The sequence below is a fragment of the Phacochoerus africanus genome, chromosome 4 (genome assembly GCF_016906955.1).
Source record: "Phacochoerus africanus isolate WHEZ1 chromosome 4, ROS_Pafr_v1, whole genome shotgun sequence".
In the NCBI taxonomy this organism is placed as follows: domain Eukaryota; kingdom Metazoa; phylum Chordata; class Mammalia; order Artiodactyla; family Suidae; genus Phacochoerus; species Phacochoerus africanus.
Genome location: NC_062547.1, coordinates 44099717 through 44126666, shown reverse-complemented (window position 1 = coordinate 44126666; position 26950 = coordinate 44099717). Strand labels below are relative to the sequence as shown.

Here is a 26950-nt window from a genome sequence, read left to right as displayed (position 1 = left end):
ATGACAGTTTTCTACTCATCAAACCCAATCTGAGATTAGATATTTTACACCACTGAACCAGAGACTATTATAGCTGAAAAGAAAGTAAGGCCTAGAATGCTTAAACAACTTGTTCAAGCAAGTAACTAGTTGCAAATCTGAAGCAGAGAGAGTTGAGACTAGAACCCAGTTCCCTAAACTCCAAAGTACCAAAGAAGATTTGGAACTAGAATAAAGTTATCCAAACTCCAAAGCACTGCACACTGTATAGAAAAGACAGAATAAATGCCTCTAGTACTAAAGAACTCACAGTTGCATACTTCTCTGATGAGTGACAGACGATTATAGTAATGGAGGCAACTGCAGATCTAATACAAATAGGATATTGAGAAAAGAATTTGGTTAATCTCGAATCACTTATGTATAGTTCTTGCATTCATAATGTGTTTTTTTTTTTCTTCCTGGATCTATATCTTCTGAATTTGACTGATTTAAGGTCAATATTAAAATAAACTAGAAACTCTCCAAAAACTGGTAAGGGATGAGAGCAGAAATGACAGTTGAAACAAGGAAAGAGAGGCATGCTGGCTGTCAAGGGAAAGTCATCCCAGGATTAGAAAATTATTGTATTTAATGCTCAAGACATAATCCATGTATGCTTGGTGGAGAGTTAGCTATAATTACAAGTGGAATCCTTGAACTACTTCCTCTACACTCCCTTTAAATAGCTAAAATCTCGTTTCAAAAGATGGGCACTGGGAATATAGGAAACGTTGAGGAAATTGGGTTTTTAAATCACAGCACTCTTAGAGTTTCCACTGTGGCCCAATGGGATTAGCCGTGTCTCTGAAGCACCAGGATGTAGATTCAGTCCCCAGTCCAAAACAGTGGGTTAAGGATCCCAAGTTGCCACATCTGTGGCATGGATCCCAACTGCAGCTCAGACCTGATCCTGACCCAGGAATTCCATATGCATAGGGCAGCCAAAAAAAAAGACAGCTCTCTTGCTGAGGATAAGTTTCATACAACCTCTATGAGTTTAAAGTGAAGACAATAAAGGAAGAATTCCTCATGATCATCACTGAAGCCTGTCACCACATTCTATAGACTGAGCATAGAGCAACTTAAATTTCCCTAGGCAACTGCTTAAAATGGGGAAAACTTATTACTCTACTGATGAACATTTCAGACTCCAGAACTGACTGTTATTATCGCTTTAACATTGACTAAACTTAACCCAGACAGAGAGAAAGGAGGGAAAAGCGAGGGGGTTGGGGGTGGGAGGAAAAGGGATGCCAGAGAGGATAGGAGAGAAGGAGATAAGGTAGGAAAGAGAAAAGGAGAGAAAGAAAAAAAGATATACCATTCTTTAGAAAACTAAAATCTCTTAATCTACAAAGAAATGTTTTATACCAAAAAAAAAAAGTTGTGGTTACAGAGATACTAAAGTTTTGGTATTTGTTTCTAAGCAAAGAAATTTTAAAATATGGCAGTAATAACCATACCATCATGACTGAGCCTCACCTCCTTTTATGGTATGTGTACTGCATCAAGAGAGAGATAAAGAGGAAGAATAAAAAATAAATAAATAGATCAATAAAAACGAAAGGAGCCAGGGTACTTAAAGCCCTTTGTTTATTAGCTTAATTCCATCCAACTACTTAAAACTGTAATGTTAGTTTATTTTCTTGTTTAAACCTCAATTACAAGGTATGCAAGGACAAAACAAAAGAAATATGAAATTTTTACTCCAATAATAATTGCAACTTAAAGCCAGCTGGTTATAGGAATGAGGCTGTCCATGCAACGTAATAGTGAAAATACTTGTCACTATTTAAAGAGCTAAATTTGGGAGTTCCCTTTGTGAATCTGACTAGTATCCATGAGGATGCAGGTTTGATCCCTGGCCTCACTCAGTGGGTTAAGGAGCTGGCATTGCCATGAGCTGTGGTACAGGTCGCAGACGCAGCTTGGATCTGGCGTTGCTGTGGCTATGGCGTAGGCCAGCGACCCCTAGCCTGATTCCACCCCTAGCCTGGGAGCCTCCATATGCCATGAGTGTGGCATTAAAAAGATATAAAAGAGCTAAATTTGGATAGACACTCAAACTAAGTAAATAGGATTTCTTTTTATCAGAAGAGACGGCCAAGTGATTCCCCAGTATAAAGAAAGAAGAAATATAATTTAGAATGAGGGAAAAAGCCACTTGAAGACATCCCAAAATAGTATTTACTATGTTATTTTTATCATCTGGCTCTTTGCACATGTGACTCTGCCCAGCATATGGAATTATATCTGCATTGGTTGTTTTAATATCCTATAGCAAAGGAGACATGTATTAATATCCTAGCAGTGAAGACATATTTTACTCTAAATTCAGCAAGTTTTAATGTGCCTCTCCTTTACACTCAGAAAATAAAAACAAGCATTAAAAAGTAAAAATGTTTCTTTTATCATTAAATATTAATCTTAAACTTAGAAACTGGTATTTCACCGTACAATAGGGAGACAAATAAGAAGCTGATCATGACAGTACCGTTTCAAACTGTTGAGGGGAGTATAAATCGGTGAGGCAATTTGGCAGTACATCAGAATCATTAAAAATACTCTTTGAACTAGATTTTAGATGTCTAGGAATTCATTTCACAGAAGCAATCATGGTAGTATTCAAAGATTTAAATGTTAAATATGTTCACTGAAGTATTGCTTATGACAGAGAAAAGTTAAAACCACCTAAATTTCTCAGCAGTTAGTATTAACACATTTGACGTTTATTCAACAATTCGTGTTGGCTTCCTACTATGTGCTAAGCATCATGGGTTAAATGTAAAAATGTTTCCTCAAAGTAAAAAAAAAATGTATCAGTGTAAAAATCACATGATCTCAAACTACTTTATAAGTTTAGTATACTTCTAAAATTCTAGAAAAATCACAAATAGATTTTTTTTTTTTTTGGAGGTTGAGGGAGGAAATGATAAAATTATTTTAAAGTTCAACTGGAAAAACAAATGCTTGAGAATAACTGAAATAATTTAAAAGAAATATAATACACTTAAGAATATAAAACATCACTAATTAAAAGTGTGCCAAATGACCATCAGGCACATGAAAAAATGCTTAACATCACTAATTATTAGAGAAATGCAAATCAAAATTACAATGAGGTACAACCGCACACTGGTCAAAATGACCATTATTAATAAGTCTTCAAATAATAAATGCTGTAGAGGGTGTAGAGAAAAGGGAACCCTCCTACACTATTGGTAGGAATGTAAACTGGTACAACTACTATGGAGAACAGTACAAAGGTTCCTCAGAAAACTGAATATAGAACTACTCTATGATCCAGCAATCCCACTCCTTGGCATATATCCAGACAAAACTACAGTTTAAAAAGATAACATGCACTTGTATGTTCATAGTAGCACTAGTCACAATAGCCAAGACACAGAAACAATCTAAATGTCCATCAAAGAGTTCCTCCATGAGGATACAGGTTTGATCCCTGGCCTTGCTCACTGGGTTAAGGATCTGGTGTTGCCATGAGCTGCAGTGTACATCGAAGACACAGCTCAGATCCCGAGTTGCTGTGGCTCTGGCAAAGGCCGTCAGCTACAGCTCCAATTAGACCCTTAGCCTGGGAACCTCCATGTGCCACAGGTGTAGCCCTTGCAAAAGCCAAAAAAAAAAAAAAAAAGGATCCCTTGTTGCCACAAGTCAGGTATAGGTTGCAGATGCAGATTGGATCTGGCTTGGCTGTGGCTGTGGCATAGGCTGGCAGCTGCAGCTATGATTAAACCCCTAGCCTGGGAACCTCCATATGCTATGAGTGTGGCCCTAAAAAGACAAAAAAAAAAAAAAAGTCCAATGACAGATTAACGGATTAAGAAGATATGAAAAGAAAATGTAAAAAAAAAAAAAAGAAGATATGGTACATATACACTATGGAATACTACTCAGCCATAAAAAGAGAATGAAATAATGCCATTTGCAGCAAATGGATGCAATTAGAGATTCTCATATTAAGTGAAGTAAGTCAGAAAGAGAAAGACAATATCATATGATATCATTTATATGTGCAATCTACAATATGGCACTAATATTTATATACATATTTATATATATGTATGACAGAGTCACTTTGCTGTATAGCAGAAATTGGCACAACATTGTAAATCAACAATACTTTAATAAAAATAGTGCACCAGATGAAAGACTAGGTTGATTATTAATAAAAGAATTTAAAAATGGACCAAACTATCTCTACGAATTTTGTCTATGATAACTGTAATGTTTCAAAGATGAATTATATGACTAATATTGTTTGGACTATTGGCTCTTTATATCCTAATAGCATATCATGCAACAAAATAATTAAGATGGATTAAAAATTAAACATAAAAAGTGGTAAGTCTATAATAAAATATATATGAATATTTACATAATGTTGAGTGGGAAAAGTATTCCTAAAAATTACAACAAAGGCAGAAATTTGAAAGGAGAAAAATAATAGTTTAGATTTGATGAGAGAGAATGGCTTTTCTAAAAACTTTAATTGAAAGACAAAATGACAAAGTTGGAAAAAATCTGCATCAGATATGATGAAGGATTAGTGTTTTTAGCATATAAAGACCTCTGACAAATGAATAAGAATTAAATTCTCTTTATAATAATGTGCATTACTTTGTGCTGGACTATTCTAAATATTTCATATATGTTTACTCATTTGATTCTTGCAACAGTCTTATGACATGTAGGAAATTTTTACAGATAAAGAAACTGAGGCATCAAGAGATTAAGTAAACACCCATGGTTACAAGCTGATAAGTAGTGATGGTAGAGTCAAGATTCAAACTCTGTCACTAACAGCCCGACTCCAAAATTGATGTTACTTTTCAAAGGATATGAATAAGAAATTTATTTTTTAAGGAAAAAAAAGAAATGAAATGAAATGCAAAAACTAATGAATAAATATTCCATTTCACTACCAATCAAGAAAATACAATTATACTTGAAAAAGCTGCCACTTTCTACCTGATATTGGCAATGGTTGAAAATAATGGCAATATATTGTGTAAGCATGAATTAGTAAGAGGCATACTCTCATAAACTGCAGGTAAAAGTAAACTGGTTCAACTTTTCTGGAGGGCATTTTGGCAGTATGAATCAAATGCCTTTAAAAAGTGATTACCAACAATTCATTTCTAAGAATTTGAACTAAAAAAATCATCAGACATGGGTGCAAAGATTAAGCTACAAAATAGTTTATTGCAATGTTGTTAATAATAACAAAAAATTTATAAATACCTTAACTATAGATGATCAGTTAAACTATAAAATGCCCACTAACCAAATAGTATGCAACCATTAAAAATAATGATGTAAAATAATAGGGGTATCATAGGAAAATATAAATGATAGGATATACTGTTAAATAAAAAGGCAGAATATAGAGCACTTGTTACCATATGATTCCATTTTTGTTTAACAGGGAGATGCAGATATATCATTAGGGAGAGAGAGAGAAACATAAAATTTTAATACTGGATGAATATAACCTTAATACTATAATGATTACATCTGGATGAGAATGCAGGTTTTTTGTATTTTCATGTGTTTCCTAAATTTCTTATATATAATATCTGTTAGTTTTGTAGTAAATAATAAGGTTCATTTAAAAAAAAGAGGTATGCAGAAGGATATTTAATGACATGATACGTTAACTTTTAAAAAGTAGCTTGCAAAACAGCATGTGCAATAAGACACTATTTTTCTTTTTAAAAATATGTGTATCTAAGTAGAAAAACTTGATGGACATAATCAGTATAAACATTTTTGAGGTATCTCTAAATGTCATTTTGGGAGGGCTTTTTTTTTAGTTTCTATTTTCCAAATTTTCTCCAATAACCATGGTGTATTTTTTAATCAGGAAAAAAAAGATGAGAAAGACTATATTTTACCCCTTTCTCCAAATGCATTCTAATTGTTGAACAAATCTCTAATTTATGGAAAAGCAAATAGTATATGCCTTCTTACTGTCAAAATAAACACAAAAAGATATGATAGTTTTTCCTCAAAAGGCAAATATCATAAATGTATTAGTGTATTCTATCAATTAGAAATTTTATTTAAAATGATAAACCCCTTTAAATGTACTATATCAAGCTGCAAATGAACCCTACAAAGCAATCAGGTAAACCTCCTTGATACTTGTCCATCTATTGATAGATAGGTAGATATGATAAAATAAGATAATTGTACATAGTTAAATGTTTGATTAAAAGCAAATATGTTGACACTGGTCATCAATATGGCAAAATAACAAAAAAATTAATAGAGATCAATTATTTAATGGTGTATCATTACCAAAAGTCCTGACCTGCATTCCTAAATATGTGATCTTGAGCAAATCAATTAATCTCAACAAGTTTTAGATTCCTCAGCTTTAAACTTGCAGTAAAAAATTCTACACTTTGGCTCTAAAACTACAGTAAAAAATGATAGAAATGTAAAGAATTTTCATATAACTAAGCTAATTATAAACCCTGGAAAACCTCCAAAATTAGTATCTACTTAATTAAACACAGAAGAAGATGGTAACAACATGAGACAAAAAGGAGAAATCCCCCCCGCCAAAAAAGAAAGAAAATGAAGAAAAAGAAAAAAGCAGATACCCTTGATAATGAAGAATTTCTTTCACAGGGAATCAAGACTCAGGAAAACTTACTAGCTTTTTCCTATTTTCAGAAGGCCAGAAGGACTGGAGACCAAATTTCTGAATTTTGGCCAAAAGCCCCAAGTCTAACTAATCACCCAGCAGCACTCCTCCACATGGAGAAGCTGATACAGCATCAACAAATTCTTTATCAAAATCAACACTTTGTAACATTGAGAAAATTTAAAATGTTGTAATCTATAAATGGCCCAGCCTATTCTGTTAAAACTTTACCACAATTGGACACTACATTTAAAAGAAAAAGTTTCTCTTTACCTCTGCTACAATTTTATTAAGTCATATAGAAAGTTTGCTTGTTCTTATAATTTTGCATAGATTATTAATACACATTCTTCAGGAAATATGCATAATATTGTCAGTTTCATTTTCTGCTAAGGGAGAAAACATGCTTGAAATTTTCTATTTTTCATCATAAAATGTTAGTCTCTTACATCAACTTTCACTGATTTTCCTTCCCCTTAAAATTTCACCTTTCTTCCCATTTCCTCCTCCAATCCAAATACACACATACACATGAACACACACACACACACACACACACACACAGAAGCACACACAGGCACGATGCCAGACATTTTTAAATAAACATTTAAACATAAAATCAACTGAAGACCAAGTGGTAAGCGGTTTCCAAAAAAAAAAAAAAAGTTTGTGAAGGTAGTAAACGAATGCACTATACAGTCTAATTGAAGTCTGGTAATTTTTTTTCCTCTAAGTCAATGAAACCACCATTACAATAAGCCAATTCTCAGAGTTAATCACTATATCACTATAAAAGAAAAGCAAAAGCCTTAAAAAGCAAAAGTCTTTGCCTATCAAATATTTTACTTTTTACTTATTACAGATTTTTCTGGATATCTTAGCATTGCTTCTCTCCCAGCTATCATCAAACCATCCAATAAACACCTGTGTCAAACACACTGTCTCTTTAGCGCATAAATAACGACACAGCTGACACTTGTACACAGAAAGATTAACCTAAAGGTTTAATCAAATACCTCAACTTCAGGAATTAGCTTCTCCCCTTTGTCCTTTGGTAGCCACAGCCTCTTCATTGGAAGCCTCTATTGCTGTCATTATTTCTAATTTGAAATCATCCTCACCTCCACACCCTTCCACGAAGGAAACATAGCTTTTATCTTTGTCTTGCACATGTACACCATAGTGGGGGGGGTAGAGTAAATTGCCACTTGCAACCTTCTTTCAATAATAAATAGCAAATAAACAAGGAGTCCTCTCTATTACAGGATACCAATACACATTCAACACGCAAGTCAGCTACTGGACTCCACTGTTAATCTATTTGTCTCAGGTATCATATTTTCAAATGGCAGGGGGGAAAAAGTCTCACAATCCAAGAGGAAATTATCTGAAGGTAAAGAGATGCTATATATTTTATACCTCATATGACACTTGTGTCCATTCTGAATAATATACTGTAACTTTGGATGTTTCTGTGCTTAGGTCTAAGAAATGACCTAAAACGAACTTACAGAGTTCATTGTGAGGTCACTGTCAACTTCAGGATAGGTCTTAAGGAAGGAGAGAGGGAATGATGGAAGACATTACTTAGGTTATTGGTGAAGTGAAAAATATACGATTTTGATAGGCAAAAACTTAAGATTGTTAGCAGTTTTACAAAACTCAGAGATTTGAAAAATAGTTAAAATAATAGTAACACGTAAAGAACTTATACAATAAGCATCATTGTAAGTTATATATATTAACTTATTTAATCCACAAAAAACAACTTATATTGGAGTAGATATTATTATCACTATCCCTATGTTACACACGAGAAAGTAGGCACATAGCAATTAACTTACCCAAGATTAAACTAGTAATGGTGGAGTCAGTATTTGAATCTTGGCAGCAAACTTTAAAGACCAAGTCCTTAACCACCATTTAAACTCTGAACTACCATAAAAGAATCTAACAAGCCTTTTCCTTGAAATTGCGCTTTCACAGGAGTTCCTGTCGTGGTGCAGAGGAAAAGAATCCAACTAGGAACCATGAGATTGCGGGTTCGATCCCTAGCCTTGCTCAGTGGGTTAAGGTCATGGCATTGCCATGAGCTGTGCTGTAGGTCACAGATGCAGCTCAGATCTGGCGTTGCTGTGGCTGTGGTGTAGGCTGGCAGCTATAGCTCTGATTTGACCCCTAGCCTGAGAACCTCTAAATGCCATGGGTGCGGCCCCTCCCCCCCAAAAAAAAACACCAAAGAGAAAAAAACAAAAGAAATTACTCTTTCATTTCACTTATAAGTAGAAATATACATTGAGATTAAAACATGTTTCCCCAAGAAATATAGCTATAGATAATCAAACCATGATGTTTTGTCTAATTACTATATTGATCTCTTTGTAAATCAATAAATCAGTACATTTTGGTATAGGAAATTTAGCACAGTATATACTCATGATCCTATGAATTACGAAAGATGGGGTTATTTAACAATAATAAGAATTTCTCCTTCCTTGGTAGTTGTTTGTTTGTTTTGCTTTTTAGGGCCACTCCTGTGGCACATGGAAGTTCCCAGGCAGGGAGTTTAATCAGAGCTACAGCTGCCAGCCTACACCACAGGCCCAGCAATGCCAGAGCCGGGCCACATCTGCGACCTACACCATAGCTCACAGCAACACTGGATCCTTAACCCACTGAGCGAGGCCAGGGATAGAACCTGCAACCTCATGATTCCTAGTCGGATTCATTTCCACTGCACCACAATGGGAACTCCGCTAGGTTTTTGGCTTTTTTTTTTTAACTTCATTCTTTTAGTGTTAATTTGCCCTGAATATTGAGTTCCTTAGACATCAAATTTCTCCATAGATCCCTTATACAGGAATATCCTTATAGTAGAGCAATGAGGAGAATTTGAAAGGAAGTAAAACCCAAAACAGATGTCTTAAAGTAATACACTAAAGGTCACTGACTTTTCTTAAAGGAGAATTCCTGAGCTCAGAATCTATTTACTTTTACTTCAGATAAAATTATAGTACTTTGAATTATTTGAGCGGTACGCCTGGGTTCAAATCCTGATTCTACTACTTACTAGTATTATGATCTTAGGCAAGTCACTCAACTTCTCTGAATCTAGGCATTTTTATCTGTAAAACAGTCCACCTCCCTGGAGTGTTGCAGAAATAAACCCAATTAACATAGTATATGTGAAATTCTTAGCATAGTGCTTCGCATGTATCAAGTGCTCAATAAACAGTTCTCTGTTATCTAAGAAAATTGAACTAATAATAATTCAAGGACTTACTGTGAAAATTAAGTAGCATAATTTATGTGAAAGCACCTTTTTTAGTGCTGTACAACAAAAAGGAACTCTAAAAAATGCTAGTTTTCCCCCTTTTATTATCTAATGTAACAGCCCATAGCCACATAGAAATAGCTCATAGGAGTATAGAAAGAGGATTGATATTACTAGAGGCAAAAACACTAATTACCAAGAAATGACCATTTACAGACTTGAAACAAAGGCAAAAACAGAAAATTCAAAATGCAGACACAAGACCTCAAAAACCCTGCAGTTTGGGGGACCACTCAATATAGGGATAAGTAGCTTTAACAGACACTCAACTCAAGGAGCAGCTCAGGAATCAGATGCTAATCACGATGACTCTGAACCATCAAGACAAGATGCTAAGTAATTAAATTTAAAAATTATAATTTAAAACTGGATATGGTATAACTTTAACTATACATATATAACATGAAATTTTTAATAGGGGTTATGTCTGGTAATGGCATTATGGATGATTTTAAATATTCTCTTCCTCAATTTTCCACATTTTCTAAACAACAAACCATTTAGGAAATCAGAATATACAGGTAAACTATAAAAAATAATGTTGGTTCCTAAAGAGGCAGTCTTTAGAAATTTAACAAATACATGAGTACGTTACTGGGGATTAACTCATTCTGTATTGAGTTCCTTGCTCATATAGTCAAATTGATCCCTGGACAATAAAAGAATTACAAAAATGAAACTATTGTGAAAATTGTGATTAAATGTTGCATAATAAACTCACTTGAAAAAGAAAAAATGCTAAAAGTAGATTCATTTTAGAGGTTCTACTTTAAATAGCAGTCAGTATCAACACAAAGCTAATAACAGGAACCACATATGATTACCTCTATCTTTGCTTGCAACAATTCTGACACACCCTCATTTTTAGGGTAAAAAAATGTTTTAAACAACTCGAGGGAAAGAGCAAAATAAACTGATAAAACGGAGAAATTTCAAGTTGCACAGTCATAAATACTTTTTTACCTTCTAAAATAGACATTAGAATGCTTTAGGCAATTTAGCTATTACTAAGCAATCATTGACTGCACAGCTGAAAAAGAAAGAAAAGGTGGCAGTATAAAAAAATTAAAATACCAGAAATGAAACTATGGCAAATGTTTTTCTTTCTGATCAAGGCTGTGTGTCTCTCTTTGGAACTGTCCCACTGAATACCACCTACAATTAGCAAACATGTTAGAGAGCAACACATACAGCAGATCCTAAAGGACTTTTTCATTTAGAAAAAGTTCTTCCTATAAATATAAATTGTTTTTCATTATCTTATTTCTCCACTAACTAGAGCTTTAATTTTAAAAGTGAAAGGTAAAAGAATAAACAGGCACAAAGTACTGGGACACTGACAACTCTCAATTACTTTCAATATTGGTATCATTATCAGTAATATTAATAGTACAGTGTTAGTACAGATACTTGATGGACTAAATAAAAGTCACGCAGGTAATCTGTGGCATAGTCAGAACTAGAATTTAGATTATATGCTTCCCAATTATAATTAATATTCCATTCCCTCTTACCATAATTTTCCCTAAAACTTAGTATCTCCCGATTTAACTGGCAAGTTAGCTGATACAGCTCTTTTTCATTTCTTTTCCTGGACTCCAACTGTCAATGGCCTAAAGGCAGAGGACACTATTAACATCAGAGGTATTTATATCTTGTAATAAAAGGAGGATAAGTCTAAATGATGCCTTGTAAATTGTCTTCTGAAGGGTAGTTTATCTTTGGAAAACAAACAAAAATGTTGTTAGAGGTGTTTTCACTCTCAGTAGTGTCACTGCTTTCATGTCTTATTTCCGTCACTTAAATATACAAATAAATATTAACTACTTTCATCACTGTTTACTTTCAATAAACAGGTAAAGAAAAAATAAAGTAAATATTAATCCCTTTATTAATGTGTTTGGGAGCATATTTTAATCCATTTTTAAATTGGATACATCCAAGTCTTAGAGATGCAAATTCCTATGATTACAAGAGACACTAAGTTTTTCACGGTGCTTAAAGGTTCTTTGGGCATAATAAATAAGTTTATGGTTCTGATTCATTTTCTGCTCTTTTGAATTAATGTGCAGAAATCCTAGGCAACTACCAAATCATTTGTGACTAAATTGAGTACAAAAGAAAAAATATGTAAAACATTAATTAAAATTTCGACTTTTTTCTCTCCCACTCCCTATCCCACTAGCTAGTCATCATTAAAACTAAAAGGACACTTTCATATTTGTTGCTATCAAATTAATTGCCTCGGACCACTTTAGTACCTTCAGAGATCTGTGGTTGCTGGAGCCATATTGTTCTCTGGGGTCAACCCCTTGAGTATGGCTCTCAAGCTTCTGGACTTATTTCAAAGCTGTCTTCGGTAATGTAAAAACTTAGCTTGTATTGGTATACATAGGTCTCTTAAGGAATGCTAGTGGAGTTTTGTTTTTTGGTTTTTTTTTTTCCTCTTACATGTGGTTTGGGATTTAGCTTGGGGAATGGAGTAATAATAAGAGTTGGAGAAGAGGGAGTTCCCATCCTGGCGCAGCAGAAATGAATCCGACTAGGAACCGTGAGGTTGCGGGTTCAATCCCCGGCCTTGCTCAGTGGGTGGGTTAAGGATCTGGCATTGCCATGAGCTGTGGTGTAGGTCTCAGACATGGCTCAAATCTGACATTGCTGTAGCTGTGATGTAGGCCAGCAGCTGTAGCTCCAGTTGGACCCCTAGCCTGGGAACCTCCATGTGCTGCAGGTGTGGCCCTAAAAAGCAAAAAAAAAAAAAAAAAGTGGGAGAAGAAATCCATTCTACCTTAATAATTGTATCATAGTACAAGAAAAGCAAAACAAAGAAAAATTTACTTTTCTAAGTTGAGGACATCACATTGGGAATTTTTTTTTTCCCTGCTACCTGAACTGTGATGCTAAAACATAAAATCTGATCATGTATCCTGCTTAAAAACCTTTATTTCCTCATAACCTACAAAATTAACTCCAAATTACTTGGGATGGATACAAGATCTATTAGTATCAGATTACAAACCATCTTTCTAATCTTATCTTCACACACATAGACTCACACAGCAACTTAAGACCTGATATCTACTCTGTGTAGATTATTCTTAGTCATCTTTATCTGATTTCTGTTTCTAGAGCTTGCAAGCTTCTTCCCAAATTATGGCCCTCTAAAAACTATTCCCCTTCATTTCTCCTCTTCACTAAATTATCCCTTATTCATCTTTTAGGCTTCAGCTTTAATATCAGTAATGCAGAGTCACTGTCCTTAATACCAAATCCAAATTAAGTCTCCCTTTCCCTGCAGAGTATTTATTATCTTACAATTAAATATTTATTTCATGTCATCCTCATCATTGGATTGTAAACGCTTAGAAAAAAGTGACAATATACATTTTAGTTCACTGCTGTATTCCTAGCTTATAATACTTAGTATTCAGTAGATACAGAAGATTCTCCTATTACTCAAATATTCACTATGTGATTCTCCAAAATAACATAGGAAATTAAAGGCAACAAAATATAAAAATATTCACTAAGAAATTCAACATTTATAAAGTTAGTCTCCACTCAAACATCTCTTACAGATTAATTTAACTGTATCTCACCCATTTAGATCAATTTCTTTGTATTTTTGAAGATCACTGCCTAGCGGCTTCAAACTTGTATGTAGACTGTAGTCACCTGTAGCCTTTAAAAAACACTGATGCCTGAGTCCCATTCCCAAAGACTGATTCAACTGACTGGACTGCAGGCTAAAGGAATACTTTGTTAAATTGCTAGATAATTTTTTTTTCAGTTAGGATTGAGAATTGGGATAGCTGATTGATAAGATATTGCATTGTAGAATACGGTAAATAATATGCATAATAAAAATGTAAAATGACTTCAAAATGAAATTGCAAATCTTGTAAAAGAAGAAGGAACTCATGAGAAATACAGTGTTGAAGGTCAGCTCAAATTATTAACCAACCAAGATTTTGAAGTTAGACAAGAAAGAAAGTGAAGAATCAAAAACTGGCAGGAATGATATGATAGATTATTCAAAAGATAATGATTTAAATATAAAAGATTAAGCAAAGTCCTTAGAAAATGTTCTCTGCAAAAATGGTACTATAGTGTCAAAAATGACTCTGGTATCAAAATATTTGACCTGAAAAATTATTCTTAAACAGAGTTAATTCATTCAACTTAGAGTTAATGCACAGTTATAAATACAAATGAAATACTGCCAATTATAGAAATTTATTTTTATTAATTTTATTTATTTATTTATTTATTTTGGCTGCACCTGCTGCATGCATAAGTCCCCAGGCTAGGGATCAAACCCTTGCCACAGCAGTGACACAAGCCATGGCAGTGATAACACTGGATCCTTAACCCACTGAATTTTTAAGATTCGGTCAAAATTTTGATCCTCATCCATTAGTTTATTAAAATACAAAAGACATGTGTCACATGACCTTGCCAAAGGTATAGAGATAGTTCTACATTTTTCCTTTCATATTTTCATACTGTTCCCTTTCCTGGCCTCATTACAATGCTTGGGACCTCCAAAGTAATGTCAAATAGGGGAATGATCATGAGGATTAATTACCTTGCTCCCCATTGAGAAAAGAATACATTTCTATATTTCACCATTAAACATGATGTTAGTTGTGGGTTTCTCATAGATGTTCTTTTCAGATTAAAGAAGTTTGGTTGTATTCCTAGTTTGCTGAGAATTTTTAATTATAAATCATTATCAAATATTTTTCAATATCTATTTAAAGGATCATATTATTATTTTTCATTTATTATTATTTATTATTGTTAATATAGTGAGATTTTCCAAATGCTAAATCAACCTTGCATTCTTGGCCTAATCCCTACTTGATCTAGATATGCTATCCTTTTGTTTTATGTTGCTGGATTTTTTTGCTGGTGTTTTGTTAAGGAGTTTTGCATCTATGACCATGAAGGATGCTTGTCTAAAATTTTCCTTTTTTGTAATGGTGTGTCAGGTTAGATGTTAGGGTTATACTAGCCTTGAGGGGTAGAAATCATTCCTCCTTCCTCTATTTTTTTAAAGAGTTTATGTAATATTGATATTATTTCTTAAATGTTTGATAGAATTCACCATTGATACCATTTGAGCCCACAGTTTTTTAAAAAGGGTTTTTTATTTAAAAACTAAATATCTTTTATAGATAAAGTGCTATCTAGGTTTTCTCTTTCATCTTGTGTCAATTTTAGAAACTTGTATTTTTTGAGGAATTTATCCATTTCTTCTAAGTAGTATAGGCATACCTCATTTTACTGCACTGTAGATATTGTGTTTTCTACAAATTGAAGTTTTGAGGTAACCCTGTATTGTCAGATGATGATTAGAAATTTTTAGCAATAAAATATTTGTAATGCTATTGCACACTTAATAGTCTACAGTATGGCATAAACATAACTTTCATATGCACTGGGAAATCAAAAACTTTGTGTAACTCAATTGTGATATTCACTCTATCACAGTGGTCTGGAACTGAACCTGCAATATCTCCCAGGTGTGCCTGTAAATTTTTTTGGTATAAGATATTCATAATATTCCCTTATTGTCTATTTAATCTCTATAAATTCTTTGCTGATAATTCCTCTTTCATTCCTGATATTGGCAAGTTGTATTCTTTTTCTCAGAATTTATCAGAAAAACAATTTTCACCTATACATTTTTCTTGTTTTCAGTAATGTGTCTAGGTGGATTTGTCTTTACATTTATTCTGCTTGAAGTACACTAAACTTCATAAATCTGTAAATTTATATCATTCACCAAATTTAAGAAAATTGGAGCCACTATTTCTTCAAGAGTTTTTTTCTGCCCTAATATTGTCTTCTTTTTTTCAGGGACTTCTATATATGTTATAATTTGTAATAATGTTTTACACAGCCCTAATACTATATTCATTTCTTTTCTAATTTTTTCTTTTTGTGTTCTTTAAATAGGATCATTTCCATTGATCTATTTTCAATTTCCCTGGGTTTTTTTTCCTCTGTCATTTTTTTTATTCTATTGATTGGCCCATCAAGTTATTTTATTTCAGATATCATATATTTCAGTTTTGATTCCAATTTGGTTCTGCCACTAATTCTATCTCTCCATTGAAATGCCCTATTTTTTTTGACACTTTCCTGCTTCTTCATTTGTTGAATTACTTGGTATTATTTCTTAAATATCATGACCATTATGGCATGGAGACTCTAGATTTTTTTACAATTTGATAAAGAGTGTCACTTTTTGTTTTAGCAAAAAGCTTACTTGCTTATACTCAAACTGCATATTCTATCTCATCTGCGGTGGACAGCAACAGAAATATCTGTTTAGTTCTTTTTATCCTTATGTGGGCTGCTTAAAGCCTGACATGAGCATGTATGGTTTGGAGATCAGTCAAAGATTGGGGCAAAGTATATACATCAAATCTGGGACTCCCTTTCTGGGACTTTCCTTTCCAGGATTACCGCATTTCCCAGTAGTCATGGTTGCCTCAAAGTCTGCTCTCCTGGTTTCCCAGACCAGAAAGTCTGCTGATTTTTCTGTTGAAGTTTTACGGACTGAGGCATGCCCTCATACTGGAAACCTTGAAAATTACAAATTTACCCAGGATTCTTCCCTCCTTTCTTCCAAATATCACCTCCTCTTAAGATTTAGCCTGCCTTGGATTGCCTTCCTGTATCTTCGGATAGTTGTCTTTCATGTTTTGTCCAGAGTTTATAGTTGTTATTCTTAATGTTAAGTGGATTAATTTAAAATGGCCTTTCTCACCAGCAATTATCCTCTGATAATAAAGGCTTCTTATGCTGCCTTAATGAAGGATTAAATGATACAAATAGATGCTTTTTCACTCTTCCGTGCCTTTACAGATTCTGTTCTGCCTACGACGTCCTTAATTCTCAAAATCCCATGAGGTAGAAACTTCCTATGTTCATTTTATAAATTTTAAAAGCATATTTTGTCATCACCTAGATTTTAAATACCTAAAGTTTTAAAAAAGAATACTTAAACTAAGAACTAACTTAGATGCCTAGCAATATAGTAATGGTACATATATCACATAAAATACTACATAGAACAACATAAAGCTATATAAATTGACAGAGGTCTAAGTCATAATTTTAATTAGAAAAAGGATACATAAGTATAAAGCAAAATGTAAAAGGGGAGACTGTTACCCTCACACAAAATATAATTGCGTATTTCTATATAATTGTGCTTATTTGTATATTATTATATAGAAAGAAGTCTGGAAGGATATAAAGCAGATTGAAAACAGTAATTATGTTTTGGAAGAGAAATTGGATTTAGGGCGGAGAGAGACATTAAGGAAAATTTCCTTTACTTTTTTCAATAATTATTTATTCAAGCAATATTTATGTAATGTTTGCCTACTATATGCCAGGCATTACTCTATAACAAGAATGTGTTTGGGTATTACTTCAGTAACTTTAAAATACTTTTAACTATTTAAATGAAAGTATTATACCAAAAAGGAGAAACTGAAATAACCGAAAATCTATAAGGTACTTAAAAATATGATCCTGTACCTTACTAATGTACCAAAGCTCAGGGGCCTTTTAAAGGTAATTAAGTGAATTTAGTGTTATTTTTAAATCTATTCTCCCTAACTCAGATCAAATTTTTCTCCAAATCTGGACCCAGTGGAGAAACAAACTGATTTCTCTTTTCTCCCCTATATTACAATGCCATTCTCTTATGCCAATTCTTTGGAGTTTGGGGAATAGCTGGTGAAATCTAAAGTTCTTACTTGGGATAATTCCAGGCATCAAATGGCTGCCAACACATAAAAATCTACCAACTTTTTTTTTTCTTTTACTCAGCCAGGAATGGAATGTGAGCTGCAGCTGTGACCTCTGCCACAGCTGCAGCAACTCCAGATCCTTAACCCACAACATCATGCCGGGGATCAAACTGGCATGGCTACAGAGACAACACCAGATCATTAACACACTGTGTCACAGTAGGAACTCCAAAATCCACCATTTTTTAATTCACCGGCTAGAGTATGACTGAGCAATTCAGAAAGTAAACCTGGCCTTCATGATGTTCATCCTTGGCTTCACGTAAGAATATGTCTTTGTTAACGCTGACTCATGTCCTTGCTTTAGCCAGTTAACACATAGAGGACAAACTTTAAAATTGAAACAACTTGCTATAACTCAATATTTTTTATTCTATTTGTTTATTTATTTATTTTATTGTAATCAATTGTTGGGGATATAACTCAATATTTTTATCTTTCTCCTCAATTCCTTCTAGTAACGAGGGCTTCACTACCTTAACCAAAAGGCTCATTCCATTTTAGACAAGTGTAACTGTTACAAAGTGTTTCTTCTGCTGTTCCTGTGACTCTGGCTCCCTATGATTTTCACCTGCTAACTTGGGTTTGTCCCTCCACAGTACACACTCTTTCTTTATGGCAGCACTTTTGCCATCCCAGGACAGCTACCAGATTTTCTGAAGACTTCTATTCTTCAGACTGAACATGTCTGCTTCTTTTAACCCAAGGTAAACTTTTACTTGCTGGCCTAGAAAGAGTGAGACATTGAATTTCTCTGCAACCAGGCTATTTGTCCAATTGAAAAAAAACAAGATTTGGCTTTTACCTTAATGTAGCAAATGGCCTTCTTGGCTAATCATTACAAATACCTCCTGACATTTATTTGTCCTCAAAGAAATACCCCATCCACTTTCCTGCACACATGTATATAGGCAACATATACATTGCCTTCCACTTTTTCTTTCAAAAAATATTTTAAATGAGTACTAAAATGCATCCATCCTCAGTTCAGGTGACTTGAGTTTCCATCCAAGGGGCTTGTACCCTCTGCTTTATCACATGGTTTTAAGCTACAGTTCATTTACTCTAAATAATGGTATTCCATTTATACAAGTTCACAGCTATTTCTCCTTATTTTTTGACCCCCAAGATATCTGGCAAGGATGGGCCCATTAAACTTTATCCAATAAGCCTTAACTTAGAATAGGCTTAGCAGGGTGTCTATTAATTATACGCATTTAACCATCTCAGTTCTATTTGCTGGTGATTGTTAACTACTTGGCAACTTTAGGAAATTAGAAAAATAAAATATTAAGTCTAGAAAACCTATTGAGGACATCCATCCATCATTCTCTTCCTTAAAAGAACCTAATTTTACCTTCCAATCCTTTTGGAAGGGGCCACGGTAGAATATTTCTCTTGCCTGCAAAGCCATACCTTGGATTTTTTTTAAAAGTCTTAGTACTAGCTTCTAATTTCTATCTCAGTTTTCCTAATTATAAAATGAAGATAATAAAACTAGGACCCTTGCTTTAACTATCTCACAGGCTTACTATAAGAAGTGTATATGAGGGAGTTCCTGCTGTGGCACAGTGGGTCAAGTTGCTGCAGAGGCATGGATTCAACCTCCTGCCCAGTGCAGTGGGTTAAGGATCTGGCATTGCTGTAGCTATGGCTTAGGTCGCAGCTGCAGCTGGTCCAGGAACTTCCATATGCTGCAGGCATAGACAAAAAAAAAGTGTATAAGATAATACATGGAAAAAATTCATTTACAAATATAAGGAGTAATAAAAATGTAAGGTACACGCTATTATTAATAATAATGGCACCTCCTATGACCAAAATGGGACACTCTACAAATCTCTCCTTTTAACACTAAGACATTTTAATTAAATTCTCTTTTATCCCCTTTTCCCACACCACCAACCAAAACACACACAATATTTCAGCATAATCTTTTGGCCTTGGACTTTAATTACAAATGCCAGCAAAGATTTACATAGAGTATGACATAAGTATACTCTGACATTTTGCAAACACCAGCCCTCCTCTCAGACTGATTTCATTTTTTTCCCTTTTTTATAACCTTTTCTATATTCTAAAAAAAAAATCAAACTTCCTACTGATATTGTAGTAACTGTCACCACTATGAATATTTTAGTTATAGCTACCTACACTGAAACTCCTATAAGTGGCCTCAGGTATCATACATATTTCCTCAACTGTGCATCCACATTTCCCCCAGATATTTAGAGCCCATTATAGTGTCCCCACATTAGGATTATAGACACTATTGGCTGCTCTATAGGGTTACAATGTGAAAGCTAATTTCTTGCATCAGGAATGCAGATTCCCCAAAATGAGAACACAAAAGTCAAAGATTATGAAGACAAACAAGAAGCAACAATGGATAAGTGTGTTCTGCAGCTAGATTGTAAGAAACAAACAAGGTCCCTACCACCTCCCTCACCCCAATCTTAGCTAACACCTCAAGTTGCCTAGTTTTACCTACACAATATACACAAATTAACCCCCAGACTCCACTTTTATGTATTTTCTTTCTTTCTCTCAATCTCCTTTTCTTCTTGCTCATTCACTACATTCCTGTTCCTGATAAGAACAACAAATAGTTATTGAATGCCTGTAATGTACAAGACCGTGTGTGCTCAATACTAGGGAAAACATCTGAGAACAAAATAGGTGAGTCCAGAGAAAAGGACAGACATTAAATAAAAATCACACAAATAAATACATAATTTAAAGTTGCAATATCTGCTATTATTAAAGGGTGAGAAGCAAGATCTTTGCAAGCAAACAAGATTTGAAATGGAAGGATTAGGGAAGTCTTCTCTGAAGAAATGACATTTAAACAGATATCTGAAGGATGAGCAGGAATCATTCTGAGGAAGAGTGAGGGGAAGTGTGTACCACTTGAGAAGATAGCATAACATGAAGACCTCAGAGCAGGAAAAAAAACTTGGAGGGCGTAGATCAGTACAGTAGCTGAATCAGAAAGAACCATTATGAGAAGGGCAAGAGCTGAGGCTGGTAATGCAAAAGCCAGATTATACAGGGCCAGGGCTTTGCTGATTGTGTTGAGGATTTTGGTTTTAATTAAAGTGTAGCAGGAAGCCAAGAAAAAGTCTTTCTTAGCTTTAAAAGAATGGTAAGCATAATTTTTCCTCCTCTGTATACAATGAATGTGGAATTTGAATATAAGTATAAAGAAAGCATGGGAATGATAAACACCAAATTCAGAAGAATGGTTACCTCTAGTACAAAGAGAGGAAAACAAAATGGAGAAAGAGTTCACAGAAGGCATCAACTGTATTAGTAACATTTAATTGCTTATAAATACATATGTACTTTATCCTATTCTTCATACATTTTTGTATAACTAAAATTTTCATAATAAAAATTTTTTAAACACTGAATGATTGCTAAGAATCACTAGCTCAACTCCTTCTCATCTTTCCCAGGCTCATATTAAATCTTTTCAATTTTGAGAAAGACAGCACAGAGAATTTAGGGATATTCCCTCTTCTGCCTTTTATTTCATGGACCTTTATTTTCTAGACTTTTAGCATCAGATGTTAGAGGCTCTGTAATTAGTTTATCCTTTGTTTTAGCATACACTATAATCCTTGTAGCTTTCCAACAACTACAGAATTAATATGAGGATTAAATGAGATAAAGCATTTAACATAGCATTTAGCACACAAGAGCTCAATAAATTTTAACTCTGGTCTTTATTATTTCACTTACTCCAGTTTTATATTCCCAGCCCTTAATACAGGCCAGCACATTAGAACTTAAAAAAAAGCTGAGTGTATATGGCCAAATGGTGCTCTGGTATTTTTTTGAATGCATATATACTATATGTATATATTCAACCCTCACATATATGAACACATGCACACATGTAACATATACTTCCAATATTTATACTTTAAAAAAAATCCTTTTTCTGTGCTTATGGAAGAATTAAATAACATAATGGTAATTTGAGGCCCTTTATTGCCACTAAAGAAATACCTTTAAAGAAAAGGTTAAACTCCGCATTTGATGGTGCACCATTACAATTTAGGGTAAGTTTAATAAGTTTACCAACTTCTCCTAAGTATAATGCTACACTGGAATGATTTATGATTGCATAAAGCTGCAGTAATTTTCAGTATGTTCCATTCTATGTTCAAAAGGCTCATTTTTGTAATATCAAGTAATTCATGTAAAACTTCAATCTTTCTTAGAAATGAATATTGACATCAAAATTTCTTATACAACAGGAGGAACAGTCTTTGATGGAATTACATTATTAAAATCGTATCTTTTCACTTAATTTTCTTTGTACAAATAGCACTGATCCTCTCATTTCTCTTTCCTTCTAATTCACAAATACAATAAAAGCTGTCTTTAGAAAGGTCTTTAAATTAAACATCAGGATGAAATGAGTACTAGGATCCAAAGAATAAAAGAACTTATGACAATTTTCGTCACCTAGAAGTCTGAAAATATCTCTCTGAATCTTTATGCAAATATTATATTCTAAATTATATTTTCATTTTCATGCCTAAGAACCCAGAACTTGCTCTTATGAAAAAACAAGAATTTGTCAGTCACTATTCTTCAGTTTGAAGATTTCAGTTTAAGATTTTCAGTTTAAAATCCTTCAGTTTAAGATTTTTATAGGACTCATTCCTCCATATCCACTTCCTTGTTCTTAATCACAAATCTAATCATGTATTTTTATAAATATTCAAAATTAAATATGTTTATCTACTTATGTAAATACTTTTCAGTTAACTTTTACCAATAGTCTATGTGGGGATCTCATTAACAAACACATTTGCAACTTTTTAGACTTGTTCCGGAAGCTTGTAAATTCATATTAGATTTAACTGTTTAAATATATCAACATTCTCAGCTTTTTAAAAAACTGATACAAAAGAGTAATTCCAAGTTTTGTTTTACTTACCAAGCTCTGCCATTCCACCTCACTGCCTGAACAATATTATCAGCTCTTTGGATACTCATTCTTGCTAAGTAAAAGGATATTTCTTCTCTAGCTGGATTAATAATCAACTTTCTAGATAGTTCATTTGTAATTCTCTTCTGGTTAACCCTTAGCATTACAGCAGTCTACTCAAATCATGCTAATCAATTTATGACACAAGGAGGAATAGGGGCAATTCAATTATGCAGATAACAAATAGAAAGTAAAAATGAGGGACGGTTTAGATTAGGCACAAAAAAATCAATCAGCTTTACTTTTTTACACTAAAAGGTAAAAATCCGCATGTTGGATATTACAGAAGCACTCAGGTCATAAACACAAGTAACAAGATACATGAAGAGAAAAATCTAATAGGCTTACAGCACACCAGTCCAGTATATACTAGCCCATGTTTTCTGCTTTCTTACATACAGATAAATACAAATCAGCTCTGAGAAAAACAGATACATTTTTCTCTTAGTAGAAAGGTCTCACTTTCAACTTCTAAATGCCTCCTCTCTCAAGAGTTGTGATCACTTGGTGCCTTATCCTACAATATGTGTCATCTCAGATTTTTACAGCAATTTTCTCCAAATGTGATCTATAGATACTCACATCAGAAAAATCTAGGGTTTGGAGTGCCTATTATGGCGCAGCGGAAATGAATCCGACTAGTACCCGTGAGAATGCGGGTTGATCCCAGGCCTTGCTCAGTGGATTGGGGATCTGGTGCTGCCGTGAGCTGTGGTGTAGGTCACAGACGTGGTTCGGATCTGGCGTTGCTGTGGCTGTGGCATAAGCTGGCAGCTGTAGCTCTGTTTCGCCCCCTAGCCTAGGAACTTCCATATGCCACATGTACAGCCATTTAAAAAAAAAAAAGGAAGAAGAAAAAGAAAGAGAGAGAGAGAAGAGAAAAGGAAAATCTGGGCCCTTGTTAAAAATATAGACACCTGGGACCCACTTCGGAAATCCAAAGCACCTTCAGATGATTCTTACCGTACGTTAAAAATTTGAGAGCCACAACTCCAGGACCATTTCTGACCTCATCTAAAAGAGACTCCAACACAACTCCTTGGGACTCAGTGAAATTAATTATTCTTGCTGCTAGTTTGACCTTGACTTTTTGTTTTGAATTTAATATCTAGGATTCTACTTATTTTCATATACCTGAATGCACTAGACCATCTAAGACCATGACCTTCTATGAACTGGGTGTCTGCAAGTGGATGGCTCAGAAACTGGAATTGACCCTTTAACTCCACTTGATGTCTACGGCCACACTGTGGTCTAGATACCTAAAATCTCTAAGTACCACTTGCCCCAGACTTTTCTTGCTTTGTCTGCTTTATAAAACACTTTAATCTCCTATTTTATACCTCTCTTCTACATGCATGAACTACTCTTGTTAGTGTTCACTGTCCAATCTTTTACCTAATGCACTGGGTCTACTATATTAACTTTCTCCCAATACTGTTTGCATCCCAGTGGACCCCTATAAATCTGCTCTATACCTGTTATGATGAGAACAGGACTTGCTTAGTCTTATCCAGAGACATGAAATGATTAATTAGGTAAAAGGTGAAAAGAAGCCAATGGTTTCACAAAATGCTACAAAAGCCCATGTTTATAGTCAGAATAAGGGAAAAGATAATGATTACAGAAAAAGAAGAAGACAGAAAGCTAAAGGAAAGTCCTTGAGAATTGAAATAGTAAACTAAGTAAAATAAAGTGAAAAATGTATAATTCTAATCATTTGTTTTTATTTTCATGTAACCTATTAAGAAAGGTCAACACAATGATGATTATTTAACCTGGAGAGAAGGTAAAAATGACAAAAAGAAAAACAGCACTGGACCAGTAGAACTCAGAAGATGTGGGTTCTAGTGGTCTCTCTACCATTTCCTAGATTTATAACCTAGATTAAGTCTCTGAACACCTCTGTGCCTTGGTCCCTAAATGGGTATAATAAACATGCCCTGTGCATCTAATATTCTGATAATTAAACAAGATCATATTTATTAAAGAGCTTTAAAACTATAAAGACCATATAAATATAGGGGATTATTGTAGCTATACAAATTGCTATTATATAAAGATTACAATTAACCCTTATCCACTAAGGACATAAAGTGGTGACTTTTTTTGTTTTATATTATTTTTAAAAGAAAATATAAACCATATACAGTGAAAGAAGTAAAGAGGAGTTTGTGAAATGTCTTTCCTAAGAAAATTTCAAGGATAGGTCCAATATCAGGTAAGAGCAGAATAAGATAAAATCCTCCAAAAATATAGTAATCTGGTTGATCTGACTTTGCCCATGCCAGATGCAAATTTTAAGAGTCTTACCAAAAGGACTCCTAGACAAGGAAAAGGATCATTTGGAGTGATACTGGTGACATTTCTCATCTAGAACTATCTCCCTAAAGCTAGAGTTCAGAGAGACTTCAAGTGGCAAAAGCCTAGAGTATTTGTGGCAAGACATTTAGACCGCATCCAACAAAGCCTATCCAAGATTCAGTCAAGTGCTATGATTTAATTTAACTGGATAATGTGTACATATGAACATGAAAAAACAGAAGTCTTTGGCCAATGCACAAATTGGTTGATGAGAGTTGCACATGTGAAAAAAAAAAGGGATTCTTGACTTAAAAAAAAGACACTTCTATCTTTTTAAGTTTCAATAAATGCACTCAACAAATATTGTTGAACACCTACTCTGTTCTAGGCATTGTTCAAGACACTGGGGAATATGTAACACAAACAGCTAAAAACTCTCCACTACTTAGAGTTTATATTCTAGGAAATATAAGGGGGAAATGGCAAATAAGTTTAACAGACATGCATATTACATAGTGTGTCAAAAGTTGCTAAAGGCTATGTAACCAAATAGATCTGCATTAAGGAGATCAGGAACATCTGGAGGGTTACAATTTTATTTTTGTTTGTTTTCTTTAATTTAATTTTTTACTTTCATAATGATTTTTATCTTTTCCATTATAGCTGGTTTACAGTGTTCTGTCAGTTTTATGCTGTACAGCAAGGTGACCCAGTAACACATACATGTATACTGGAGGGTTACAATTTTAAAATATGATGGTTAAGGCAGACCTCAACTGAGAAGACGACATCAAAGCTAAGACTTGAAGGAGGTTATGGAGTTTGGTGGGGCTCTATGATCATAAAGTGTTTTTTTCCCCACCAATATTTAGTTTTATCAATTTAATAACAAGTAGAAGATACCCTTATAAATTAACTTTCACATGATAATACTGATAAACTGGAAATCAATAATTTAATGGTAAAACAAATTGTGGTACATCCAAATGATGATATATGATTAAAAACCATATTTTTGAAGACATGGGAAAATCCAATAAAAAAATTTTTTTTTGGTTGCACCCAAGCCATATGGAAGTTCCTGGGCCAGAGATAGAACCTGGACTACAGCTGTAACCAAAGCCGTAGCAGTGACAATGATGGATTCTTAACCTCCTGTGCCATGAGGGAACTCCTAAAAGTATTTAAATACAAAAATATACAAATAGAGCATGGTGTAATTTTACCTTTTTTTTTCATTTACCCAACGACTATTTCTCAAGTGTCTACTATGAGCCACATACTGTTTGGGACACTGGAGAGAAGGCAGTAAACAAACTAGGCATATTCTTTCTTCTCATACACACACAGATAAAAGACTAAAATGAAATACACCAAAATGTACATTTTATTATGAAATAATAAGGTGAAATAACAGATTATTTTATTTTACCCTCTATGTTTAAATACACTCCAAATCTTCTAAATATGTTCTGAATTGTTCCAAAAATAAAATATGGGATATTCTTTGATCTAAATATTATGGTTCATATTTGCCCTGGGATATCTGTTTGGATAAAGTACAGATTTACACTCATAATATTCTGTCAAATGTATGTTGAATTTTGCAATCATATACTGATTCTTATGTCTCACACATCTAATAAAGTTGAATAACATCGGGTCCCTTTCTACAGTTGCAAAACTAAGAAACAGAACAGTTAACTAATTTGCCACACTGGGAAGAAAAACTGTTTAAATTCTAAATTAGAATAATGTATATGAAAGTATTTCAC

The 26950-nt window shown here is 33.9% G+C and overlaps 1 protein-coding gene across 1 annotated transcript in view; it reads right to left on the bottom strand.

The window, feature by feature from the left end:
- SOX6 (SRY-box transcription factor 6) overlaps nucleotides 1-7858 on the bottom strand; it is a 424407-nt gene extending 416549 nt beyond the window's left edge. Inside the window, exon 1 of the mRNA XM_047776211.1 lies at nucleotides 7714-7858. The gene's annotated coding sequence lies outside the window, so the exon portion shown is untranslated. The remainder of the gene's footprint in view (nucleotides 1-7713) is intronic.
- Nucleotides 7859-26950: the final 19092 nt, after the last annotated feature.